The sequence below is a fragment of the Mustelus asterias genome, chromosome 17 (genome assembly GCF_964213995.1).
Source record: "Mustelus asterias chromosome 17, sMusAst1.hap1.1, whole genome shotgun sequence".
Lineage (NCBI taxonomy): Eukaryota > Metazoa > Chordata > Chondrichthyes > Carcharhiniformes > Triakidae > Mustelus > Mustelus asterias.
Window position 1 is genome coordinate 35,930,521 of NC_135817.1, and position 27,334 is coordinate 35,957,854.

The 27,334-nt window shown below is 41.8% G+C and overlaps 1 protein-coding gene across 1 annotated transcript in view; it reads right to left on the reverse strand.

Moving 5' to 3' along the window:
• il1rapl1b (interleukin 1 receptor accessory protein-like 1b) overlaps positions 1–27,334 on the reverse strand; it is a 904,912-nt gene that overhangs the window by 672,503 nt on the left and 205,075 nt on the right. The gene's annotated exons all lie outside the window — the stretch shown is intronic.

Here is a 27,334-nt window from a genome sequence, read left to right on the forward strand (position 1 = left end):
TCATCTGTATGGTTAAACCACCAATTGAGTCCTGAGCATTAAATAATGAGCTACACGCAAGCAGAGTCCTTTCAGTAAATGGCACAAATATAATAGTTTGACTTTTGTTTTCCAGTTTTGCAGGCATTTGTTTTTATTTACGAGATAAATCAGATTTTTAACTTATTTCCCAACATTGGTATTATTTCAAAATTTAAGGTCATGAAAGTCTGGGGAAATTAATGCCTGAGTAATTCTGGTAAGGTACTTTATTAACTCTGCTCAAAAAACATTGTGACTCGATCGATTGCCAAAGATTTAGAAGAATGTTTATGGATTTTCTAACATTAAAAACTGTTCCAGTATTGTCACCAGTGGGAGAAATGGAGGGCAGCATGCCCGTTGCCTTGCTGAGTTTTCCCACCATTTTTGAAACATTTGGGAGAAATAAATGTTCAGGGGCCTGAATGGGCTTGCCCCGCTAGCAACCTCCGCTCCTGAAAGATTGGGCCACCCTTTTTAACGGCCAAAAATAAAATTAAAGAAAGAACCTCCCCCTCCCCAGGGAATAACCCAACACCCACCCCTCAGGGACCTGCCCAACAGAAGCAGACTCTAGCACTGTCACCTGGCAGTTCCCTGCCAGGGTAATGCCCAAGCACGAACCTCTCTCCCCTGAGGGCTGCACTTAATTTTGCACCCCCAGCAGGGACTTTTCACCGAACCTGTGAGAATACAAAAGTTCCTCAAGTTCATTTTTAGCCATTTTGGAAGGCAGATCCTGAGATGCTGAAGTACAGTCCCCTTTCTCATACATTCACCAGATCAATGTGAGGGGAGATAGAATACTTGCATTTTGCCCATTGAATCTACATATTAGGCTATGTTATAGGTATATATACTATCAAACCATAGAATCCCTACAGTGCAGAAGGAGGCTATCGAATCGACACAGAAACTCTGAAAGAGGATCTTACCCAGGCCCATTCCCCCTGTCTTATCCCAATATTCTCACACATTTAGCATGGCTAATCCAACTAATGAACACATCTTGGGACACTGAGAGGCAATTTAGCATGGCCAATCCACCTAACCAGCACATCTTTGGACTGTGGGAGAAAACCAAAACATCTGGAGGAAACCCACGCAGACACAGGGAGAACGTGCAGACTCCACACAGACAGTCACCCAAGCCTGGAATTAAACATGGGTCCCTGACGCTGTGAGTCATAGATTCCCAACAGTGCAGGAGGAGGCCATTCGGTCCATTGAGTCTGCACCGACAACATTCCGCCCAGACCCTATCCCCGTAAGCCAACGTATTTACCCAGCTAAACCCCCTGACAGTAATGGGCAATTTAGCATGGCCAATCAACCTAATCTGCACATCTTTGGACTGTGGGAGGAAACCGGAGCACCCAGAGGAAACCCACACAGATACAGGGAGAATGTGCAAACTCCACACGGACAGTCGTCCAAGGCCGGAATTGAACCCAGGCCCCTGGCACTGTGAGACAGCAGTGCTAATCACTGTGTCACCTTTAGACCTAGGTGTTTCCACAGAGCTGCAATCTGACCAAGTTGAGTTGTGGGAAGTAATTCTTAACTCCTGTGGAAACGAGGCAATATGGGAAATGAATGGGAAACATTACACTTCCTCCCTGCAGCTATTTTCCAACTGCTGCTTTAGTGGGAGGCTGAGTGCCCGAATGACTCAGGCAATAACCAGATTTACATTTATATAACATCTTTGACAACCTTAGGACAACCCAAAGCGTCTTCCAGTCACTGAAATCATTTTAAAGTGCAGTTACTATTGTAAAATAGCCTGATGAACACATTTAAATGCCATTACTCACATAGGATTTTAAAGCTATTTTATGACCCATGAGGTGAGGCTGTTGTATGTTATTGCATGAACAGGTCTGGAGGCCTGTACGGTTGAATGATTAAACAATAGTGGTTTATTAACAACACATGCCTCTATACATATATATTGAAGACAGTCCTGACTAGATGCTATCCTTTTGCCAACTTCTATTCACAACTACACTCTGCTACTCCCGTGTACATAGTACTACATTAATATTTAACTGGCCATAATAATGTGGCCATTAACATAATTAACTGGCCATATAATATGGTCAGTACTGTTTCCCAGTCCCACATTTACGCTTAGTTTTGAACACCGTAATAATACAAAGATAAAGGCAAAATACTGCGGATGCTGGAATCTGAAACAAAAACAGGAAATGCTGGGGAAGAGAGAGAGAGAGAATAGAGCCAACGTTTCGAGTCAGGATGACAGGTCTATTCGCTCTCATAGAAACCAGAAGCAGGAGTAGGTCATTTGGCCCTTTGAGCCTGCTCTGCCATTCTCCCCACAGATGCTGTCAGGCCTGCTGAGTTTCCCCATCATTTTCTGTTTTTGACCCTAATAATACACTTCCCCCAAGTTTTTACCCAAATGCACTTACAATAATATTTGCAAACGATCCTTTCTTCCTGACACTCACAAATCTCTGACTTTATCGATTCAGACAACTCTGGAGGCTTTAGGAATCTTTCAGATCTCGTTCTTTGCAGGTTTGGAGGAGGACCCGTCACAACTGCTTTGGGCTGACTTCATTGGACTGGAGTTCGTACTTGATGTTTCAAATACTCGGGTGTCAACATCTGGTTCATTTTTTTGTGCTCCTTAGTGTTATCATTTTCTTTATCGACAACCTGTTATCCTTGGTTGGATACGCTGGGCCTCTTTCTTTCCAGAGTGAATATTCACTCTGTTCATTCATGGAATGGACTCAGGGTTTCTTTCTGGGAGGTCTGTCATGTTCTTCCTGGATTATCTCCCTTACGATTGTTTGTTCTTTATCCTTGAGCTCAGCTTGCAGTTTGGCTTCTAATGATGGGCTCTATTTCTTCATGTGCACTTGTACCTCCCTGAGCTTTGCCTTGGTGAGTTGGTGGCCACTTCTCTCCTGCTCCAGGATTGACTTCATGCTGTGTGTGTGAGTTTGAAGCTCCAGCTACATTGCTGTAGTTTTTCCTGGTTCTGTGACAACAACTGTTTAACTCTGAAGTTTGAGTTGAAGTCCCAGTCAAATCATCAGACTTCTCCAGATTCTCCAATTCAGTGTAATTGACCACAGTAGTTGTTTTGACAGCTTCTGCTGTTTGAGGAGGTCGAGGGCAACACAGATACCTCTGCTCAGGAGAGGAAAGCACTGATTGCAGATGACATACAGAATTGATTATTTACTTGTTGCCTTACTGGCATAGCTCTTGAAGCATGACTATGAGTGGTAGTTGGATTCTTCCAGGACTGTAAAGTGGTGTGCCTGTCATCCATTGCCAGAGGTCTTTTAGCCACAGTTCCTGATCTGACAGGACCATCACACTGACTCCTGTGTCCAACTTGAAATCTGTGTGGTAACCATTTTAAATATGTCAGCATTCCAGGACGTGAATGTGAATATTTAATTTCTTCAAAAAAGCATTGATGGACTTCTTTCCAAAGTGTCCCAGGGAGTGAAAACATTGCAGAGTGATTGCTTGTGACTGTGAGGTCCTTTGGCATCAGATGCTGACATGTCTGCCAACATCTTGTGCTTTGCTTTGGTATTGCTTTCCTTGCACTGGAGTCTCCTGGCCCTTTTGTTGCTTTTTATAAGCTGGACTGTTGGAGTAATCCATGCAAAATGGATTGGTTTGCCCGTGCACCTCTGCTTATCTGGTGAATTAGATTTTTGTTCCCTAAATTCTTTAGATTAGAGTACATCCAAAAGAGTATAATGAGCCACTCTCATAACTATTCAGGATATTGTGAGCTCCAGCTTAAGGTGACCATAGTCACAATCTTCAATCAAACTGTGTAACTCAATTATGAAAGCATCTGTGGGTTTTCAGGGCTTTTGGACTCTCGTGTTAAACTTCACTCACTCTAAAGTTTTATTGCTTTTTAGGTTGTAGGCATCAAAGAACTTCATGGTCTCTTCAAAGTTATCAGAAGATTTGTTTTTTTCCTTTTGTGGCAATTACTATATGTCATCATCAACCATTGAAGCTATTGAATATAATAATATATTCTCTGGATTATACCTTAAAAATATTTCTCATAATGCTAAATGTTGCATCTGGTCTGGCCCTTCCATCAGTCTTAATTGGTCTGGCAGTGTTGATTTACCATTCATGTCCATTTTCTGCAGTAGTTTAATTTAAGTTCATTTATTGGATGTGGATGTAGCTAGCCAGGCCAGCGTTTATTGTCCATCCCTTCTCTTCCCATGCCTGTTGGGATTTGATGGGCTTCCATTGCAGTTATGGAGCGACTTCAGCAATTCTGCAGAAAATATTTTGAACGAGTTGTTTTGATGATCGAGTTGCTTTCGGAGCTTGGAGAATCGAATTTGGGCGTAGTAATATGGTACAGACTCTGGATCTGAGTTTAGTGTTCTTCAAGCAGGGCTCATTAAAACAAATAGTCTGCCTGATTGTTGTGTCACATATGAAAACTTATTACAGCCTTTTCTTTTGAAGTTTGTTCACCTTTTGCAATCTGGCTATGTGAAGTTGTACAAACTAAGGAATAGCATGATGGGAAAATTGGTCAGCTATTTGGTACAATATAAGCAAGGCTGACTCCGCATAACTTTAAGACTATATGAGTAAATAAAACAAGATAAGGTCAGGGATGACGGAGTCACCGACCTTCTTCTGTTACATCAAAGGACAAGATAAGGGTATGAATGATGAGACAAAGAGTTCTAGGAGGTCAGCAATTTGTGCCATGATTAATGATATTGCTTATGATTCTATTACTGATCAAATTCCTGAATATGCTCTGGTCACACAAACTGATAACGATTATGTATAAATACTGAACTGATTCTTTGTGTAATTGCGGACTTGAGGAGGAATTAGCAAGTTCTACCAACTGCTCTCTGAATTCAAGTTTTCAGCCAAAACTGCATGCAGTCTTTCGTAAATAAATACTAGTTGTTTTGTCAGAATGAACTTTGTTGAGTTTTTCTATCACAGTCAAGAAGCAGGAAAGTTTCCACTTCAACAGCTAGGTCTTTTGACTCTGCTTTTGATCAAGTCTCACAGTTCCATGTGCTTTGTTGGAGTCCTCTTACACTGCACAATTGATCTTTCTTCTGTCCTTTGACCTCAACATCTGTAATGTAACATCTTAGGTGATCTCAAGCTATATATTGAGGTTTTCAAGTTAGCTGCACTTCTCTTAGGCCAGGTTCTTTACTTCTTTATGGATTTTGGGTGCCTTCATCTGTTATCATATCATGAGCTTGTATACTGCTTGTTCAAAACTCTTCCTGTCCCCATGTACAACAGATCCAGTCATAATACCATGAATCAGTTCTGGTGGTATTCTGCTAAGGAGTCATCAGTCTCACCAGCAATCAGAATGAATACACCCTGCAGACTCCTGCACTACCTGCCTGGTCCTCTTTGACTATCTTATGGTCACTCATTCCCTTTCTGCTACACACCCTTATGCTGCTGGGTGGCCACAAACAAAATCCGATTATTCACAAAGCTTTCAGACTCAATGATGCACCTAAGTTACCCCAGCTGCCACTCAAACTCTAGAGCTCAAGCTCATTTAGCTGAAGATAATTCCTGTACATGCTGTTGTCGAGAACACTAGAAGTTCTCTGGAGTCCCCACATGCAATAGGATGTATATTGAACAAGACTAAGGTCAGCGGCCATGCCTCTATTATTGAGACTTCGAACTGACGTAATAAAAATAAAGTACATTCACCAGCTACCCACCAATCAGCTCCTTCCCTAATGCTAATGTACATTTATTTTATAGGGAAGTTAATTTAAATAGAATGTAAGATTTAATTTGACTTAATCCTACCCAAATGTAAACTTAAAAAACCAAACTTAAGAAAATTAGGTCATTAACTTTTTTAAAATTTTAATCCACTGTCCTCACTTAAAGAAATAGAGGCAATGTAAATACTCAGCTCGCAATCACCCACCTGACACTCTGTAACATAACATCTTGGTTTTTTGCATTGAATCCATGTTGTCAGTGTTTCTTCTGCTGACGCTACTCAGCTCTCCCACTCTATTATTGCTGCTGTCGCCACTCAGTTGCCTTCCTTTCACTGACAATAGGGCGGTCAGTTGATTTTCATGATTTTAAAGGCACTTCTGCTCTGTTGCCACTGGGCTTGTTCGTTTGAAATCATCCCCTTTTAGGTATTTTTCACAATGTAAAATACAAACCTACATTTTTTAATAGTACTTTTTACACATTGCCATTCCATTGCAAAATTAAAGAGTTTATTAAATCAATTAAAGAAATCACCTTAATTAGAATAATGTACTTTTTCCATTTAATTAATGGAATTAAAACTGAAAATTGTGAACAGGCACAATCATTCAATTATTTCTCTGTCCAGTAAAAACCTTAGCAGCTTTTATTCACTTAGTCTTTTGACAACAAATTGAGAAAATGTCTTAAATTAACTAGGTTAATGGCAACTTGTTGTCTTCCTGACCTCCTGTCTGGATAGGTCATTTTGTCAATTCGTGAGGATGAATGCAAAAGACAACCCACAGTAAATGATTTTTGGCCCAAGCTACTGCTCTATGTTTATAGAAATGGGCCCTTTTCAATGGTCCACATTCCAAATCAGACCTCATACTAATCACAAGCTCATATGATACGGCTAAGAAAGCACAATTCCTCCAACTGGGAACTACCCTAAATGCAAACAGTCAAAGGCAATGACCACCTCTGGGTGTTTACAATGTATCCCCTTGGCTGATGTCCTACAAAGTGCACACAAGGAATTGGTAAATTGCAAAGTGTGGTCAGACCATTTTTAAAGAACCCCTCCCCACACCCTACCAAAATCGGTGAGCTTTACGAGCACTGCAAAAGTGGCACAAGTATGCAGGCAAAATGTTGACAGCTCATAGAAAATGCAAACATTTGGCACCTAAGAGATATGTGTGGATCAGAGGGATTACTATTGAAGATAATATGTTTCCATTGGCTGTCTCTATGAAGTGGCTGCAAGCTGCATCGAAGCAATAATAGATTTGTAAATCTAAGTATATCCTGAGGGTCCTTTCTGAAAGGATAAAAAAACATCTATTTTCCACGCAAATTGCAGGAAATATCATTAATTTTGGCACAGTGGTAAGCACTGCTGCCTCACAGCACCAGGGATTCTGGTTCGATTCCAGCCTTGAGTGACTGTCTATGTTGAGTCTGCACATTCTCCCCGTGTCTCTGTGGGTTTCCTCCAGGTGCTCTAGTTTCCGTCCATAGTCCAAATATGTGCAGGTTAGGTTGATTGGCCATGCTAAGTTGCTCCATAACATCCAAGACTTGGGGATTCGCAGGGTAAATAGATGGGGTTATGGGAATGGGGCAGGGGGTGAGAAGCTCTGTTGGCGAGTCGATGGGCTGAATGGCCTCCTTCTGCACTGTAGGGATTCTATGGAATTCCTTTGCTAAATTGTAGGAAATACACATGGCCAGAATTTTACAACCAATTGTAACTGTTTTTTTAAAAAAGGTTAAGCATCTTCCTCATGCCACATCTGCGCTCCTCCTTTATCAATCACATTTGATTTTTAGGGATAAAATGAAAGCTATTTGGATCTTCCAGTGAATATTTTGACATGCTGACTTCACAGTACTCTAGTCAAGCTGCACATTCAGTGCTTGTTTCAGATTTGATTATAAGATAAGACTTATCCCAAACAGCAGGTTTAAACTGTGAAGAGGTGCGAGGAATACTCAGAACAGCTGTCCCAAAAAGCGAAGAATTACAAGGAGTATGACAAAGATTTGTAAACTATTGAAGAGATTAGATGATGACTATAGGTCGGCAAAAAGGGAAAATTGGACACCAATATTATAAAGCACTTTCATGCAAAGATTGAGCGATAACTTGAATCATTTTCAGGTCAGACAGTAGAGGTAAAATTGTAGCTAGTCAAGAGATAGTTAGCTACTGTGATGGGGTGAATATAACTTTTCTTTCACTTTCACTAGGCTAGAGATTTGAATGGTCAAATTTTAAATATCCAAACATCATGTGCAAACCAAAAAACCATATTCTTCAGATCACCAAGAACACTGGCATGTACAAACTGCAAGAACATTACATAACCCTGCCATCACTACCCTACGGCACCACCATCATGCAGATCTGGTTGTATCACAGCTTGGTATGGTTCCTGCTCTGCCCAAGGCCGCAAGGAACTACAAAAGGCCGTGAATGTAGCCCAATCCATCATGCAAACCAGCCTCCCATCCATTGACTCTGTCTACACTTCACGCTGCCTCGGCAAAGCAGCCAGCAGAGTTAAGGACCGCACGCACCCTGGACATTCTCTCTTCTACCTTCTTCCATTGGGAAAAAGATACAAAAGTCTGAGGTCACGTACTACCGACTCAATAACAGTTTCTTCCCTGTTGCCATCAGACTTTTGAATGGGCTTACCTCACATTAAGTTGATCTTTCTCTACACCCTAGCTATACTACATTCTGCACTCTCTCGTCTCCTTCTCTATGAATGGTATGCTTTGTCTGTATAGCGTGCAAGAAACAATACTTTTCACTGTATGTTAATATATGTGACAATAATAAATCAAATCAAATCTTGACATTTATTCTTTGCATTGAATCTTAGTCATTGACATTTTTTTTTAAAAAGGAACAATGCTTTTGTTGTTGTTTCAGCAAAAGATGCTTGAGGGATGTCAACTCTGAATCAGCACTCTTGCCTCTTGAGTCACAAGGCTGTGTGTACAAATCCCACTGCAGAGACGTGAGCACACAAATCTAGGCTGACACCCCATTACAATACTGAGAGAATGGTGCCCTGGCATAGGTGTGAATTTTCAGCTCAGACATAAAACTGAGACTCCATCTGCCCTCCCATGTGAACAAAAAAGATGGTTGGAATGCGAGTCTTTACAGGTAATCAAGTCTTAAAGGTACTGACAATGTGAGTGGAGAGAGGGTTAAGCACAGGTTAAAGAGATTTGTATTGTCTCCAGCCAGGACAGTTAGTGAGATTTTGCACGCCCAGGCAAGTCGTGGGGTTACAGACAGTGTGACATGAACCCAAGATCCCAGTTGAGGCCGTCCTCATGTGTGCGGAACTTGGCTATCAGTTTCTGCTCAACCATTCTATGTTGTCATGTGTAGTGAAGACCTCCTTGGAGAACACTTACCTGAAGATCAGACGCTGAATTCCTGTGACTGCTGAAGTGTTCCCCAACAGGAAGAGAACATTCCTGCCTAGTGATTGTCGAGCGGTGTTCATTCATCCATTGTTGTAGCGTCTACATCGTCTCCCCAATGTACCATGCCTCGGGACATCCTTTCTTACAGCATATCAGGTGGACAACATTGGCCGAGTTGCAAGAGTGTGTATTGTGTACCAGGTGGATGGTGTTCTCACATGAGATGATGACATCCATGTCGATGATCCGGCACGTCTTGCAGAGGTTGCTGTGGCAGGGTTGTGTGGTATCATGATCACTGTTTCCTGAAGGCTGGGTAGTTTGCTGCAGACAATGGTCTGTTTGAGGTTGTGCAGTTGTTTAGAGGCAATAAGTAGGGGTGTGAGAAAGGCCTTGGTGAGATGTTCGTCTTCATCGATGACATGTTGAAGGCTCCGGAGAAGATGTCGTAGCTTCCCCGCTCCGGTGAAGTACTGGAGGACGAAGGGTACTCTCTCCGCTGTGTCCTGTGTTTGTCTTCTGAGGAGGTCGGTGTGGTTTTCGCTGTGGCGCGTCGGAACTGTCGATCGATGAGTCGAGCGCCATATCCTGTTCTTATGAGGGCATCTTTCAGCGTCTGGAGATGTCTGTTGCGATCCTCCTCATCCGAGCAGATCCTGTGTATACGGAAGGCTTGTCCGTAGGGGATGCCTTCTTTAATGTGTTTAGGGTGGAAGCTGGAGAAGTGGAGCATCGAGAGGTTATTTGTGGGCTAGCGGTACAGTGAAGTGCTGAGGTGACCATCCTTGGTGGAGATGCGTGTGTCCAAGAATGCGACAACGGATGAATGAACATAGCTCGACAATCACCAGGCAGGAGTGTTCTCCTTCTGTTGGGGAACACTTCAGCAGTCACAGGCATTCAGCCACCGATCTTCAGGTAAGCGTTCTCCAAGGCGGCCTTCACGGCACACGACAACGCAGAGTCGTTGAGCAGAGACTGATAGCCAAGTTCCGCACACATGAGGACGGCCTCAACTGGGATCTTGGGTTTATGTCACACTATCTGTAACCCCCGCGACTTGCCTGGGCTTGCAAAATCTCACTAACTGTCCTGGCTGGAGACAATACACATCTCTTTAACCTGTGCTTAACCCTCTCTCCACTCAAATTGTCTATACCTTTAAGACTTGATTACCTGTAAAGACTCGCATTCCAACCATTATTTTGTAAATTGAGTTTGTGTTTTTATATGCCCTGTTCGTGAACAGAACTCCCACTCACCTGATGAAGGAGCAGCGCTCTGAAAGCTTGTGGTTTGTGCTACCAAATAAATCTGTCGGACTTTAACCTGGTGTTGTGAGTCTTCTTACTGTGCTTACCCCAGTCCAATGCCGGCATCTCCACATCATAACAAAAAAGATCCCAAGGCACTATTTCAAAACAGAGGGAAATTCTCCTCAGCCCTTTGGCCAACATTCATCCCTTAATAAACATCGCTGAAGATTATCTGGTGATTGTCAGAAGGCTGTTTGTGGGAATTTGTTGTGTGTAAATTTGCTATCACATATGACTGCACTTCCAAGCCTGGAATTTTACTGGCACACCAGGACAAAATGCGTCCCCTGAGTTCTTGTGGGCAAAAGACAGCATTGTGAGGGTATTTAACTGGCAGTGATCAATTAGGAAGGACCACCATCAAATTAAAGACAATTGGCCCTCTCTCCAAGCTGCCTGATCAATTAGAGGAACAGCAGCTCAGCAGCCTGGATATCGCCACAGATACAGCTGCCTGCTGCAAAGAAAAGGAGAGAGAGCACCTCCAAAATGAGGTGCTCTGAAAGGGCTGGTGAGAATTGTTTTTTAAATGTACTGGGGTCGAGCAGACAAGGCTTGGTGATCAGAGGGATGAACCCTCCAGCAGCAATGTCAAAGCCATGGGAGCAGCCATTGTTGTGGGGTCTTCCACCACCATTTTACCAACCTCTTGCTTCCCAACCTGTCTCCAAAGGGCTTGTGAAATCCCAGACCAAATGTACCACTTTGTGTTTTGAAGTACTTCGAGACAGATTAAAGTCATGATGGGTGCTAAATAAATGCAAGTCTTTCTTTTTACTTTTAGTAAAGGGGATTCTTGACAAGACATTGACCACATAGAAGTGATTAGCTTTCTGCTTCATTGACATTCATGACATGTGTTTCCTGTGTCTCTTCTCGTTACATCTCCCAGGGATGTTTTGCTGTATTATGACACTGGCTCAGATGCTCTGTTGGAGAGGCGGTGCAGACTTAATGGGCCAAATGGCCTCCTCTGCACTGTCGGGATTCTATGGTCCTCAGCCAATGGTTCCCATGAGAAGATAACATTAAAATTTGCTCCTCCTCCATGGCAACAGCACTGACTGTGAAGTGGAGACCATGGTGGGAGAGCCCTGGGATTGGCTGTGAACTCCCCATGATATGTGCACACACAACTTCCTTTCTTGACATGGTTCGTGGCCAAAGAAAATGAGGAACCTCGCCACTGTGTCCACCAGAACCTGCAAAATGATTGTGGAAACCGCCTTCCCCAGAAGACTCTCATATCTCCACTCTCACCTCAAAATGTTTCAATATTACAATTGGCCTTCACTATTTATCTAGTGAATCCCAATGGCTTACCTGGTCAGTGACAAAATACTGGCACGAAAAGCAATTATACTTGCACAAAGGAATGGCTATTCTCTTGCACTACAAGTATAATCATTTGTTTATTTAGAAGCACAGGTGCCTCTAATAAGGTCCATCTTTAGACCCATTTAATTAGACCAATGTTTACTTTGGATTTTCTGCTCATGGATCCTGCAGTGCAAATTGCAACAATGTAGATTTAAAGAGAGAAGAAACATTAAAGTTCTGAGGTAAATTATTGTAAATTTTAAAAGGAAAAGTGTAATTTATTCTAATTTAACATGTTAATTGTTTCAATAAAGTATAATTTACATGTTCATTAAAATACTTTTGTTAATATAATTCAAAAATGCCATGGCATATCTGTATGAAACTTTAAATATGTCAGTGTTATGTTATTAGGAATAGCACTGATAACACTTAAATGTTAATTAAGATCAATTTACATACAGAAATTAGGTCAATTGGAAAAGTCTGCTGCTTTGTCAAAACTATAGTATCTTAGCAAATTTTGGAGAATGTAGATGTTAAGCTGTTTTGGATAACATATTTATGATTAGCTTAATTAAACCTAATTTACATTTGCAAATTAGTTGCTGTGTTGGAGAGAAAGATATTTGCTAAAATGCTTATATCTTTGTCAAACTCAAAAGTAAATCTTACAGCATTAAGAATCATATTTTAGTACAATTTTTAAATTAGCCAAGAACTTTATTTTAAGCTTACAAAAGTGAAAACACAGCTCACTGAGTCAAGATTTACACTTCCTTGAACTGATTAAGTGCCTCCACCTGTAACAGTGCAAGCTGTTACTACCCAAAGTACATACACCCAATAACCCCCTTCCCACCCACACCACACCTCTATTCCCAATCGAGCCAAACCTCCAAAAGTGTATTTTAATAATGTTTCTCCTTTCATATTTCCCCACATACTGCCTCACTCACAACTACAATACATTCTTAAATAGTCAAACAGTCCTCAACTGCTGGTAACAACATTTTCATTTGACAAAATTACATTTTAATTGTCTTTTTAATGAAATAATTGACCTTGCTCAATCTGTTTGGCAGCATATTCTACACATTAGACATTTTCTCTGGTCCAACCCACCCTCCAATCACTCGGATCTGCTGACAGCAACCCCACCACTTTGCAGGCCCAATGCTCACGACAGTTCTGCCCAAGGGAACATTATAAAGGTGGATGGGGGTGAGGGTCATGTGAAGGAGAAGGATGATGACAGTAGGTGCTACATGAAGGATGAAGAGCTATGAAGAGGAGCAGGAAAGGTATTAAGGTGATGAAAGAGACTGAGTTTTGTGATAATTATAAAGCAAAGGGTTCATGGGAGGGGTGGCAGAAGATGAACAGGGTTGTGGCCGAAATGTGAGTGAAGCAGCACAGTTGTCTGAACTGACATAATGGGTGGGATTTTCTGACCGCGCTTTCCCCGAAACCAGGAAATCACCTCCCCCCCCCCCCCCCCCCGCCCCCCGAGGTCAACGGGGTCTTTCCATTGTCCGCCCCTCACCCGCTATGATTTCAGCAGCAGGCGCAACAGGAAATGAGAAGGCAGCTGGAAGGAAACTGTATGATGGCACAGGGAATCCATTGTTGAACTTTGAATCCTACAACCCTTGATGCCAGGGTGCTGCCCACTGTGCAATAGCTGATAAGTGGGGCAAGAAAAAAGAGGAATACAGAATTTTGAGAAGTGCAAGAGGTGGAAAGGATAGAAGAGGCATTAGAAGCAATGGTGTTGTGACATTGGGAGTAGTATGGGGTTTCAGTGGGAACCACGAGGCACAGCAGAAGATGGCAATGGGTTGATATCAGTGTCATGATGGTAATGTGCAGCCAGAGTGAGGAGAATGAGAAGATACTGGAGAGCAGATAACAGGGTGTCACCCCTTCAACATTGCTTTCCACTACAACCCCGTATTTATGTAAAGCCACCATCTATAAGCACAAAGTTGACCTGCACACCTACTCATGTCTCTCCCAAAGACTAAAACCCTCCCTAACTATATCGGTGTTCAACTTTTTTCTTAAAACAACCCACTAAATGGACAGAAAAGGAACAAAGAAACAAAACATAACAGAAACATACATTCAACCTGGTCTTGAGATGAGGAAAGCAAGACAGAGAACTAACAACACAAAGACATCAGGGGCAGGTGGGTCAAACAACTTATATTTAAATTTATTGTGAACAATGGGATAGTCGGCATGGTAACTTCAAAACAAACCTTAGTATTCCAGAGACAAATACTTCAAAAGCAAAGTGCAGTGGATTATACAACTCTAATATCAAAGCATTTTCTCTTCTTACTTCAAATATAATCCTCCCCTGCCAAAACTTCAAATTAGCAACCCATCTTCTCTTTTGTGTTCACAGAGCATCTGTGGACACTTTTGTTTGTCTCATTTTGTCATGTACAATATAATATTGTGGTCACTGATTTACTTTGATTGAATCAATCCAATTGCATTCTTATTGCAAGCTTAAGTGTTAGTGGTATTTTGAGGTTCCAATTGTGTAGCAGTTTGCATTGCTCCACATAATAGATTAGATTCTCCTTCACAATCTCACCAAATTGTGTGTGTATGCAAATTGCAGACAATGCCACCAACTCACCATTCAACTCAATGGCCTTTCCCCACCACCTCAACATGATCACTATTGCTCTTTCCCTGCCTGAAATCTGAATAAGAACTAAAAGCAGGAATAGGCAATATGTCCCTTCAGGTCTGTTTTACCACTGGATGAAAACACAGCTGATCTTCTAGATCAAATCTACTTATCTGCATTATCACCAAATCCCTGTGTGGAGATACTAGTCAGGATTTGCTGGAGCAAACATGATGTGTGCGGGGTGTGGGGAGGGGGATTGGGTGAGGGTCCAGGAGAGTTAGACAGGAATACCGGTTTCCAATATGTGGTATCATGGAAGACTATCCCCAGTTTACACAGGGGTGAGAAGGGCCAGATGTGAGAATCCCAGTCCATATGTGTGGTATGTCAAATGGGCTCATTAAAGATGAGCAATTACCCTTAAGCTCACCAGGATTTAATGGTGATTCAGGGATTTAACAGGATCCCCTTGGGTCTTTCACACCACCTGAAAGCCACCAGCAAACCGTACTGGTTTTTCCAGTGGCCTACAAGGGGATGGGTGGGAGGGTGTTCCCTTGTTGATAGGCCCGATCAAGGGACCCAGCATTGGGAAGAGTGCGCCCACAGGAAGTCACCTCACTGCACTTGTTGTTGACCCCCAGAACCCACAGCCAATGACCCTGCTTCCACGAACTCCATCGTGCCCACAAACACCTCTATCTAGCGATCCATGGCCAATCTCGCCTCCAGACCCATCTTTAAACTGACAGTGGCCACAGCTCCAAGTGGCACTGTCGGACGGGAAAGCTGCTGGCCTCTGATTGGCCGGCATTACTTGAGGGCAGGATATCAGTTTGACTGGAAGTTGATCCAACGGGAGGCTTAAAGATGAAAAAGGAAGTGCCTGATTGTGCTGAAATAGTGTTGAGCCTCCCATGGAAAAGTGACGTGGGATTCCCACCAGTTCTCCAAATGGCATGTGGGACTCCCATTGCCTCAATTAAATTCTGTCAATATTTAAATAGCTTCATACATTTCAGAAGGACTTATTTGAGGTTCTGGTCCTTTTATTCACAAAACTCCAGTTATATAAAAAGTTGCCAATGTGCAGTTTTATCTCGCAAATTATCTTTTATAATCAAGATTCCTTTTATTTATAACAGCAAAAAATAAAACTCAACAACCAGTATGTAATATAATCTCCATTCTTTATTACACGCATTAACTGGGCCTTTCTTCCCAGTAGTAGAATTCCAGTCAACCATCCAAAGCAACACAGGTTGTAGTCCACAAAGTAAGGTAAGTAGTATCCAAGAGGACTTTCTTCCCTCTATATTTGACTATTCCATGCAGTCTTGGCTGGTCTCCACATCTGACTTCCTGCAAACAGGTGCCCATTCAAAACTCTAATACCCATGTCCTTACTTGTACAAAGTACAGTTTACATATCACCCCTATGTTTGCTGACCTACATTGGGTCCCGGTCAAACAAAGTCTTCATTTTAACATTTTCATCCTTGTTTCCAAATCACTCCATGGTCTCACCCTTTCCAATCTCTGTGAGTTTCTCCAGCTTCACAAACCTCTGAGATGTTCCACTAATTCTAGCCTCTTGAGCATCCCCGATTTGAATTGCTGCACCGTGCAGTGTCCTTATATTCATAGGCCCTAAGCTCTGAAATTTTCTTCCACCAAACTTCTCTGACTTTCTGCCCCTCACTTCTTCTTTAAGACTTTTAAACCTCTTTGACAAAGCTTTTGCCTATCTATCCTGATATGGCTTGGGTCTATTTTTGTTATATAATGCTCCTGCGAAGCACCTTGTGATGTTTTATTATCTTAAAGGCACTATGTAGTTATAAGTTCTTCTTGTTGAAAAGGCCACCAGAAAACCCTCTTCCTCCATGGAGGACCTCATGAATGTCACTGCCCACCCCGGAATCTTCTGCATGGCAATCTCAGGAAGTGGCGACAGGAAACTCAACGGAGACACAGCCCACCTGCTGGGAGATACATACATTGGGCAGAAAAAGGGCAATGGTGACCCTGTTGGAAAGGTGAAAAAGGCCATGAGTTGAACCGTAAGGTGGCAGTGCTCGCTGTCTGGATTTTGCATCATTGACAACCACTAACTCTCTCAACATTGGTGAGATTGTGAAGAAAAATCTAATCCATTATGTGGAGCAATGCAAACAGATACACAATTGGAACCTCAAAATACCACTAACACTTGCATAGCAGTTTGCAATAAGGATGCATTCAATTACAGTAAATCAGTGATCACAGTATTGTATTGTACATTACATAAGACGGGACTCTGTGAACAATGTCACTGCTAAACTGTTGGAAGGAATAACATTTTGAGGCTACTTAAAGCACAATAATTACACAATAGAAAATTAAGGACTGCAATTTTTTCTACTCATTAGGCACTTTTAAGACCTTCACCAATCAATTCAATAAATACCGAAGGACTACACTTGGATCAAGTTCTGCAGTTCAAATGCTTTTGTTGAGGGAATGGACACATAAAGAAAACTGATTTTGAAAGTATTTTATGTTTCCTATGCAGACTATGCCTGTCAGCAGTGTATATGAGCAATATTAATAGGGACATAGGAATTAAGAATTGCCAAATAACTCTTCAGGCCTTTTCTGCCATTCAATAAAATCAACTCTACTTTTTCTGCACCATCCCCAATTCCCTTAATATCCTTTGTGTCCGAAAATCTATTGATCTTTGTCTTGAATGTACTCAATGACTGAGCATTCCCAGCTCACTGAGGTGGAGAATTCCAAAGATTCACAAGCCTTTGGCTGAAGAGATTGCTCCTTCTCTCAGTCCGAAACAACCTTTTATACTGTGACTGTCACCCCTGGATCTAGATTCCTCAGCTATGTGAAATGTGCTCTGGGCATCCAACCTGTCACATCCCTTAAAAATTGCATAATTTTCAATGTTATCATCTCTCTAAGCTTTAGGAAATATAGGCCTTGTCTACTCAATAGTTCCCCAATTTATTTCCAAAGATGAGTTGCCCATTTGGCACAGAAAATTGAGACATACCCCAGCATTTTCCTAATAGCTGTGCCCAGCTGGTGAGGGTTTGTGCCAGAACCTTACAGCAACCACTCTCCACCATGCCAGGTTGAAACTCCCAGTGTCCTTCGACAGTCCCACTCCGCCTGAGTTTTCCAGATCCAATTTTCACAGAGAAGGCACATCTCGGTTAATCCCTCTGTTCTTCAGGTCATGACAGTCATGCCAATTCAGAAATTCAGGATCCACGTATCTGACCCTTTAAGCAGTTTAACTGGCTCTGGTAAAACTCTTCTCCCAAAGAGAGTTTTAGTTCTGATCCAAATCTTTTCTTCAGAACAGGGGAGACCCTCTCCTGGAAGAGTTCAATATTTTCCTCCCTCCTTCACAGTGGTAGCTTTTCCTCTGTTCTGTAAGCTTCTGTGAGAGATGCTAAAACCAACAATTCAACATCTTCATCGGTTTCTATTTGACTCTTTATTCCTTCTTAACACTCATCCCCATCCCCATGAAGTCATATGGAAACTTCTCCAAAACTGAAGTATTTACTAGGAATTCACCACACCCCTTTCAAGACTCCCTCTTTCACTTTCAGTGAAAGGGACGTTTCAAAACATAATTGTCTGGAAAAGTTTATGACAAGAGAAATATTACTTTGAGATATGAGCAGTCAAACATACCTCTGTTCGAGGTTCTTTCCTTTGCTTGTTATTTTGGTGGCAACATTAATCAGTTTAAATATAACTGGATGAATACCAACATTTAAATAGCAGGCAAGGTGGTATAACGTGAAAGTATTAAGTGCATCCATTAATATTGTTGATAGTAATTCCTGGGCTATATGCCTTATGATTATAGCTATAATACAATAATGTGTCCATACACCCCGATTTGCCACCAGTGTCTTGTCAATGAAGCCTTAGATTTCTTATCCTAGTTCATTTCAGTCGAGTAAAAACAACTTTTTGCCTTATCTCTCCTTCTTGTTCCCATTCATCCCGGGAAACCCAATAAATGTGAACCGTTTAAAGGCTTCAGTCATGTGTGATGCTACAACTACTGCTTCTGTGTCCGTGAATTTAGACTCCTGTGGTTTGGAGTAGATTAATTAACTGAGAGTTTGATTGCTATTACAGCAATGGCTATTGTTTTAGTTACTGTTAGCAAGTCAAGCTGAGAAAAGCTGATTTTAAAATCCATGGTGTTGGGTACTTGGTGTTTATTGAGTAGCACAGGTAAAATATCCAAAATGTGACCTTTAAATTTTAATTATTTCATAAAATTTATATGATTCTAATTTCAATAATAACAGAAAAAGGAAAATATTCAGAACTAATGGTACCCAATCCATACACATGTGGATTGACAGCAGTCAGCTTTGAGTGGCAAATGTATAATATTTGCTTCAATTTCTTTTTCTGAAAGAAAGCACTGAAAAAAATGATAAAGGTGCAATGAAGCATGTAAAAATATAACCTCCAAAAATGGCATGAAAACATAATGAAGTGGAGAGTTTAAATAGAGTACAAAAGTTGCAGACTTTCTGATTACTGTTGGGAACTTCTTACTCTTTGAAAATAACAATTTTATAGAGAGATTTTGGTGATCTTCAATCAAATAAAGTTTACTTTTCCTAAATAACATTTTCCCTCTATATTTTCCTGACAAACCTTGAATATTACTGCTGGGTCAAATTAAAATGAATGGAAATGAAAATCGGACAACTTCTACCGAGTTGCCAGTTTTCCTCCCATGGAGCAATTTCTAGAATCTACCAGCCTCTTATAATCCATGGACCTTTCAAAAACAAATCAATTGCAAAACTGTCTATCTTAACAAGTAAGAAGTCTCACAACACCAGGTTAAAGTCCAACAGGTTTATTTGGTAGCAAATACCATAAGCTTTCGGAGCACAGCTCCTTCGTCAGATGGAGTGGAATCTGACGAAGGAGCTGTGCTCCGAAAGCTTATGGTATTTGCTACCAAATAAACCTGTTGGACTTTAACCTGGTGTTGTGAGACTTCTTACTGTGCTTACCCCAGTCCAACGCCGGCATCTCCACATCATATCTTAACAAGGTCAGAGTTTGGCCTTTGCATTAGCTTCTAGCTATCTCTTCATGATATTCAACAGTAATACCATTGCTGAAACCCCCAACATCAATATCCTAGTGATTACAGTTGACCAGAAACTTAACTGTATCAGCCATATACATAGTGTGGTTGTCAGAACAGGTCAGAGACTTTGGAATTCTGTAACTCATTTCCTGATTCTCCAAAGCCCATCCATCATCTACAAGGTACAAGTCAGAAGTGTGATGGAATACCCTCCACTTGCTGGATGAGTGTGGCTCCAAGAACAATCAAGAAGCTTGACACGATCCAGGACAAAGCCCACTTGATCGGCAGGCCATCCATCATTTTAAACATTCACTTCCTCCACCACAGCACACAAAATGTACCATCTATAAGTTACAATGCAGGAACTTTCCAAAGGCTGCTTCAACAGCACCTTCCAAATCCACGACTTCTACCACCTGGATGGACAAATGTAGTGGATGCATGCGAACACCATTTTCTCAGCCTTTTAGCTATAATCAAGCATTAAATCAAGCCCAAGATGAGGTGCAATATTGTCAGCTTGAATCTTGTTCGTTTCTTTTGTGGGGACCAAGAAGTGAATTCGATTGAAATTTGAAGTTGGTTTTTTGGAGCAAGCAAGGAACGAATTTGGGTTTGCCCAATCCACGCTGAGCATTGGCTTTGTAACTTGAAGAATGGAGTTAATATATATTTTTAAAAATCATTCGTTTCTCAGCCTTTTGGCTAAGATCAAGCATTGGATCAAGCCCAAGAAGGGGTGCAATGCCTTGGCTTGTCAGCTTGGATCTAGTTTATCTCTCTTGTCTGGACCATGAATTGGATACAATTGAAATTTGAATTTGGTTTTTGGAGCAAACAAGGAATGGATTCGGGTCCACCCAGACCACTCTGAGCATTGACTTAGTAATTTGAAGAATGGAGTAAAGAATTACCAAAAACACCATCACTTGAAAGTTCCCTTTCACGTCACACTCCATCCGGACTTGGAATGACATTTCACCACCCCTTCACTATCATTGGATCAAAATCTTGGAACTCCCTTTCTAACAGCACTGTGGGTACAGCTACATTGCATGGATGAAGCTGTACAAGAATGTGGCTTATCCCCAACTTCTCATAAATTTTGAGGACAACAAATTACTGGCCATGCCAGTAATTGTCACATTTCATGAATGAATATAAACTGTTTTTCTCCTCGCATATATACAGACAATTAATAGGAGAAATTTGTCTCATGTCAGACCGCACTTTGGTGTAGAGATTGCTTTGTGTTGAGGCAAGTCAGATTTGGTCCAAATGTCATTTGAAGCCAAAATCTGTAGGTCCTGTTTAAATGCAACTTACGGGTCTGGGCTTGACAAAGTCAGATCAGGTGCTGAGCTGGCCCATGGGTAGGTCCTAGGGCAAAACAAGAAGTGTAATCCCAGGCCAACAACAGCCTGCAATACCTTGGTGGAGCGAAGGCTGAAAACTCCAATTCCTTCTGGCATCTTCAACATATAACATTGGGAAGCAATTTTGTTTGTCGAGCACACACACAGTCTCTCTGAGAACCAAGGTTTGAGCTGCTCAAGACCAGATTCAAGTAAACAGAGGTTGTGCAGTGCAATATTTGCCCATCTGTACCTGAATTTTCCGTTGGGGTCCTACACCGAAATTAGACTCCAATTACACAATAATACAGCCTTATCCCTGTTTCAGGTAAGCAGGCTTCTCATCCAAGAGCACATCTTCCAGTATAATGCATCAGGCATACCTTGGGTTTAAGTGGAGTGGTTGAGTTGCCCTATCAATTTTCAACTCCTAATCACTATTTTCTCAGCTGCTAAATGGATGGCCGAGACTTCCAATTCTCCCCACTTCTTCAGAACTATGTGTATAAGAGACAGAGAAATGTACAGGATTTACAAGTATATAAATTCGGTACATATTTCCTCTATTTCACCTGTGAGAGCAAGGATTTCTGCATTTTTCAAGTCCCAAGAAGGAACGAGGTATAGTAGCTGACTAAGTGTCTTAATTTTTTTGAAAGTTCATGGGATTGGAGGTTGTTGCTAAGGCCAACAATGGTTGCCCGTTCCTAATTGCCATTCAGAAGGTGGTGGTGATCCATCTTCTTGAACCACTGCAGTCCACCTGGTGCAAGTGCACCCATGAAGCCGCTGGAAAGGGAGTTCTGGAATTTTGATCCGGTGACTGTGAAGGAAGGATGATATAATTTCAACTCGGGATGGTGTCTGGCTTGGAGGGGAACTTGCAGGGTGGTGGTGTTCCCTGTTGCCTGCCACCATTATTTTCTTCGGTGGTAAAGATTGCAGGTTTACAAGTTCACTCAGTGGAGTGCTGATGTGTTGCTGCAGTGCAACTTGTATATCGCATACACTACTCCCACTGTGCATCAGTGGTGAAGGAAGTGAATAATGGGCTGAAGCATCAAGTGGGATGGTGTTGAGTTTCTTGAGTGTTGTTGGAGCCACACTCATTCAGGCAAATGGAGACTATAGGGAATTTCACAGTAACTTCATTGGTGTTAACGTAAGCCTACTTGTGACACTAAAATAAATAAATTTTAAACTTTATTCCATCACACACCTGACTTGTGCCTTGTGGATGGTGGGCAGGCTTTGAAAGATAGATGGTGTGTTACTCACCACAGAATTCCCAGCCTCTGACCTGCCATTGTAGCCACAGTATTTATATGGCCTGTTCAGTTCAGTTTCTGGTCACTGCCCCCAGGACATTGTGGGGGTTTCAGTGATATTAATGCCATCAAATATCAAGGGGAGATGGTTTGATTCACTTTTGTTGGACATGGCCATTGCCGGCACTTGTGTGATGTGAATGTTACTTGCCACTTATCTGTCCAAGCCAGAATGTTGTCCAAGTCTTTAGTCCCCATTTCCAATCTTACACTCAAAGGAAGGTAATCGATGGTGCAGCTGAAAATGGCCGGGTCTAAGACACTACCTAAGCAACTCCTCCAGCAAGGTCCCAGGAACTGAGATGTTTGTCCTCCAACAACAACAACCATCTTCCTTTGTGTCATGTTTGACTTCAACCAGTTGAGGATTTCAACTCCGCCGACCCCCTCTGATTCCAAGTAACTCCAGTTTTGCAAGGGCCCCTTTGCCACACTCGGTGAAATGCTGCTTTGATATTCATCACTCTCACCTCTGGAGTTCAGGTTTTTGTCTCTGTTTGGACCAAGGCTACAATGAGATCTGGAGGCGAGTGATCCTGGTGGAGCATCAGTGTGCAATCACTTTGCTGACGATTGAGAGTGGGCTGATGGGGTGACGATTGGCTGGATGGTTTTGGCCTGCGTTTGGTGGACAGGACATACCTGAGCAATTTCCCACACTGACAGATATATTTTAACACAGGATGGATGTAATGAGAAAGATAAGCATGAAGAACATCTTCACAGTTAAAAGAAATGCAACCCATATAAAATACATTGTATATGTCAGAACATTCATAGGATGAGAACAGCCACGAAGCATTTTCCAAATGCCTAACAGCACGCTCCAAGCCATATCCTGGAGATCTGTCACAATGGGAAAACAAGTTGACAGTACCAATGTGTCACCTGTTTTATACATTTACACCTTATACTATTATTGAAAAAAATTATGGACTTTAATTTTTATAATAGTCCTATTTGCATAGCTTAATCATCTAGCCAATACCCAAATCCAGTGGATTCTTGTCAATAAAGTAGATATTTTGTTGAATACTTCTTCTGTACTAATTCTGACACAAGTTTGGCCCACATTACCCAACGATCACATTGATCTTTGCTCAGTATCTTTTTTTGTTAACGGAGCAGTTGACTCAGAAATAAGACAAGATTGTTCAACTAAAATAAAAGGGTGAAGCTTCCTGTGGAGTGTTATTTTATTGAAATGAATAAAACAGAAATAGATGAAAGAGAGCTTTAATCATTATTAATACTAAACCAAGGGTTGGGAAATATAGAGCTATTTAATCATGCTCGAGGGCACAAATGTAATTTTTTTGCAGATAAAATGCATTTGCACACAGCGAGCACAAATTGAAATGTGCCTGCATTTTCAAATTCCCACATTTATCATTAGGGTGCAAGCATTCAGAATATGCAAAGAGACAGCAATGTTTAAATAATTAAGGGAAGTAACAGTTTCCTTGGCATTATGCTGTTCTCCTGTTGACCCAGTTAAGGATTGACTTCAAGTGTGTGCAGATGGTCCCAGATCCTGGCGTCAAGAGAGTCATTATGGCACAGGAGGAGGCCATTCGGCTCATCGAGTTAATGTGATTCTCCAACTCCAATCAGTCCCATCGCACCACTCTTTCTCTACAGCCCTGCAGGTTTTCTTCTCCTATGTTCCCAACCAATATCTTTTAGAAATTGTTCCTTGACTCTGCTTCATTCAACATCATAGCTCGCTACTTGCTTTCGTGTAAAGTGAGAAATCCATATATATCCACTTTGAATATGAATACTATGAAAAAAGTTTACTTTTGGTATTATAATAGAATTGAATAATAGTGATTGAACAATATTAACACATATATATATATATAAAACAATATTAATTATCTAAAATAATTCCATTCTAGAGTCCAAATTTGGTAGTGAGCACAGAGTGGGAGTGATTTCCGTTGTGGGGTGAGCAGCTTTTAACTTGGGAAATAACTTTGGGTGGGTGGAGTTCAAGGTCAATGAACTTATCCTGATCTTTGTTTAACCTGAGAAAACCCATCTGAATAATTTATTCCACATTGAAAGTGTAAATAGAGAGACTTATAGAATTAGAAAGGTACATCCTCTCTAAGTTCTCAAAAATAGCCTGTGACAGTCAAAGGTGGAGTGAGAGAATAAGGAGTCATTTCATCCTCCTCACATCGTCATAACAAGGCCCTTGAGTTGAGAACAAAGCTGCTGCCATGTGTGCTTCACCACAGAGAGGAGAACACAACTAAGCATGGTTGTTATCCAGATTGCCTTATCATTATCGGGATGTCTCTTTAGTCAGTAATTGTATTGACCTTGAACTCCACTCATCCAAAAAGACCCTCTTCCCTCTTCAAGGTATCGCAGTTTTACATCGGCTGTGTTGCACAGGTGAGAATTGAAAAAATGGTGCACGCTACTTTCAGACTCGCTTCTCAACCTTCTTATCCTCACCCTATCCCCCACCAACTTCCCCATCACTCTTTACCCATCCAATGTAACCATTCCTGTCCTCTCTGTCACCCTTGAATGTCCCGTTATTTTTGAATCTAGTAAATCCACCTCCATACGCTTTCCCTCCCCTCTGAGCCTATAGCCATGAGTATCCCAATGCCCAGACTGACCATGACCCCTTCTGTTATACAAGCCACCTGTTTTGTCTGTTTCCATGACCTGCTGCACCCTGTGAAAATTTCAGTTACCTGACTACCACCCTTGATCTGCCACCCTATCACATCTCATTCCTCCCTCCCATTGTGACTGCTCAGTACCCTCAGTTCAATTGCCAGGAGCTCTCTTTCAACAGCACCAACCACATGGTTTATAAGGAGGGTCTGATGGCTTATGGGGCGAACTGAGTAGACTGGACCTATACTCATTGGTATTTTAAAAAATGAGAAACATATAAAATTATGAAGGGAATATATAAGGTAGAAGCAGGGAGGTTGCTTCAACTGGCAGGTGAACCCAGAACTAGAGGGCATGGCCTCAGAATAAGGGGGAGCAGATTTAGGACTGAGTTGAGGAGGAACTTCTTCACACAAAGGGTTGTGAATCTGTGGAATTCCCTGCCCAGTGAAACAGTTGAGGCTACCTCATAGACAGATTTGTGAACAGTAAAGGAATTCAGGGTTATGGTGAGTGGGTGGGTAAGTGGAGCTAAGTCCACGAAAAGATCAGCCATTATCTTATTGAATGGCGGAGCAGGCTCAAGGGGCCAAATGGCCTACTCCTGCTCCTAGTTCTTACATTCTTATCCTCTAGGACTATCTCTCCCACCATCCTTGCCAGGAAACTCCCCTTCCTTACCTCGCCATAGGATTCCCAGACTCAACAAGAAAGGCCCTTCCCACGTCAATGCGTCCTCAAATTCTCTCGCTGTCCCGCCCGAGCCAGGATAGTCTATTTTGCTTCCTCAGACAGTCTCCTTCCTGGTGCCAGACAATCCCTTCCTTAGATAGCCTCTCTTCCTTTCTCCACCTCTGTTGCCTCTAGTGTCCGGCCTTCACTCCACTCTACCCCACTCTTCCACCATTTGCTTGCCTCCCCTGTCCACTCTTCAGGCAGCTCGACCAGCCAGCACCCAAGTTGAGAGTAGATATTAAGTGATCCACAAGAAGGCTACAGATGTGTCCACTCACCTCAAAGTCATGGAAGAAGTGAAGCTCTCCAGGTGCATGCAACTTATGTACAACTATAAATGTGAATGCTATAATTTCTTACTGGCAGGGAACTTAATTTGGAGGGGAAAATTAATTCCAGTGAAGTGACCTATTAATCAGCATGCATGACATGCTAGCGCATGCAAAAGACCTTCCCGACATTATTCGTCACAAAGCTTGGCCCACCATTAACACCCCTTTTAAAGTCCCAAGATCTTAATGGCTAAAGTTCATCCAGCCATCAGGAAACTGATTTTTGGCTTCCTGCCAAATTAAGTTCCCCCACCAGCCAAGCTTCCCATGGCTGGTGGGACCATAAGACTCCACCCATCATTATTAATTAATAAAATATGTTTCCTTTGCAATTAGGCAACAATGTAGAGGTAAAACTGGTCATTATTACTCTTCAATGTTGCTCAGATTTCATGATTGTGTTTCACAATGGAAAAGTTAGCTGTACATGGATTTATGTCCAAAGTACCGGAGGAAAGAGAACAAAAATTCAAACCAACCTTCAATCACTAAGCACAAAAAGTCACTCTCTGGATCATAAGCAATCCACTTGTACAAGCAAATTGATAAACTGAGCTAATTCCTACTTTAACCTTTCTCCCTGCTGTTTTATGAGGGCATCAGTTGACAGAAAGTTCAAGTGTAAGAATAAGTGAAAGTTAAGAAAGCTAAGGGAAATGCTATGTACGAGAATATGAACATTTTCTACAGGGATAAATGGTGCACATGAACTGCAGTCTCACTTCAGCATTGAACATTCCTTTCAGATTTTCCCCAAATGTCCAATTTTAATGCTACCTCTGTTTCTGCAGCTTAGGCTCTTTTGTCTCTATGGTATGGGTGAAGTCTTGATTTAAAGGAAAATCACTTCTTGCTGACAAGGTTATCTTGTACGGTCGGGCTGTCTCACACAGTAAAGTATCTACCCTGGCCTGACCCTGAGCAGTCACGTTATTACAATCACTGCTTGAGAAACCTGGTGATGGAGTGTGCTGTTTCGTACGACTGGCTCTTGTGATATTCTTCTGGCATCTGTGGTTATACAGAGAGGTCATGAATCTCCCAATATGCATGTAGTCATGCGTACAGTCATTGCATTCATGTGTCAATGCCAGAGATAAATGACGGAAGATGAAGGAACCAAGGCCTACAAATTGGATCAAGTCTGTATGTTGCGTTGGGTCACTAATGAATTTTGGAAAGATTGCTTCAACCATGCATTAAGCCGTCTATTTGAATATACAAAAGCCTAATTCCAGCAGGAGTCTGGATGCCTCCACAGGAGAGGATTTGCACTTTGGTTGT